Genomic DNA, 1834 nt, shown 5'->3' on the forward strand with positions numbered 1-1834 from the left:
CTGGCAATTTTAGTCCACAAAGGTTTAGTTCACAGGGTAAACAAACATCTTCAAATTGCCATCACATCAAATTTGAACTATCTCTTGATGCTCTCAGTATGATTTTCATCGTTTGATAAACTTCACGACACAAGGCAGTTTAAATTGATGTGCCCTAAATGTAAGATCTATATTTTTCTATTTGTCAATTAAATTGGTTTTAGGGTATCGAAAAAAATACAAGCCACTGACAAAAATGTTTACTTTTTCAATGTGCTGCGGAGTGTGCCACCAATTTAACGCCTTCAAATGGGGTCATACAAAATAGGTTTCCCTTCAGAACTTCAAGACCGTTTGATGATGTTTTCCCCCTAGTAGATCGTGCATATTTTTTGAGCAAGGGGCCTCCACAAACTGACGACCATTATTTCAATATACCAATTTCCATTAAATCTTAGCCGGATGTTTTAGAGCATTTAGCTTCAAGCAGTGGTTGCAACAAAGCATATGCTTTGAATAATTTTTGCGGACTTTCTTTTCGCCACTGGGAATAAGATCCCTAGCAGTTCAAGACGAAAAACGTATTCTTTTTCTTAACTTAGTATTCATATGATATCTGATTCACCAACGAATCAGAGGTAACAGATCTGGCTAGCCCTTGAATATAGGGTTGATCAGAAACTTCGAGGAAAAACTTGTCCAAATCTAACTTGAAAGATACTACTGGATCAATAAGGCCTACGTACTCCCTACAAACATTAGAGGGAAACAAATTAAACAATGAAGGAGCCCGAGAAAGAAGAGATGTGGACTTCATTGTTCGAACTAGCCTGGATTCTCGAGGACTTGAAGGTGCTCTCAAAACGCACATTAAGCCTCTACGGTCACCAGAATTGACCCTAAATCCTGGGTTGGGACAAAGCTCATGGATACTTTTGAAGACGTATAGTATCGGATACCTTTCGTACCTTCTCGGAACACTGTACAGTCCCAGTTTTTTTAATTCCTCTCAATACGATAGCTCTCTCATACCCTCAATGTTTTTAGTGAAACACCTAGATCTTTCAGAGACGAAGCCTACTTAATCAACATTATCACCTCTATTGAGTTCAGAGCATTTTTTTTCTGTTGAACATGGTACACTAAATTGGGACGACCGTGGTCTGATTCATGGTTATGAGTCATGACTATGAGACCATGATTAGTGCCTTTTCAATTGGGTAAGTTTCCATCTTTCCATGAAGTGAATCATTTCAGCTTTCTTGTCGAATTGGATTGGAATGAATGACTCGGCTAGTTTGCTCTTAAAATGAATGAAATAAGTCTCCGCACCCTAACAAAGCAATCATGGTCTTGGGCATGATTTGATTGGAAAATCTGAATAAAAATGATATCAAATGCTAATATACATAAATTTTCAATTAAAGCCTGTCTTATGTCGGGCAAAGACAACCAAGGTCAAACAGGCTACACTTGTTGGAAGGGCAGAATTCCTAATAAGATTTTGACATTGAGATATGACGATTGATTCATGATATATATGAAACCAGCAATTCAATCTGGATCATGGTTTTTGTATATTTATGCTGGTTAACACGTGCACAACGATAAAGAAGGGTACCAAAAAGGTGGCACCCATGCAATCATGATGTTGATGCCACTGTTTACCAATGCATTCTTTTGAGTTTCCACATGTTCTTCTGGTAGTGGAAGTCTTGGTGATCCGGTCGCCATGCCCAATACATCCACCCACTTAAGACTGTGGCCAATAGTAATCGGTCCAAGGTCATCCGATCCTGGAGCCACAGGATCACGAGCAACCCCACAAATGAGCCATGTTGGCGATGGTTGAGAA

Source organism: Tigriopus californicus, chromosome 3 (genome assembly GCF_007210705.1).
Source record: "Tigriopus californicus strain San Diego chromosome 3, Tcal_SD_v2.1, whole genome shotgun sequence".
In the NCBI taxonomy this organism is placed as follows: domain Eukaryota; kingdom Metazoa; phylum Arthropoda; class Copepoda; order Harpacticoida; family Harpacticidae; genus Tigriopus; species Tigriopus californicus.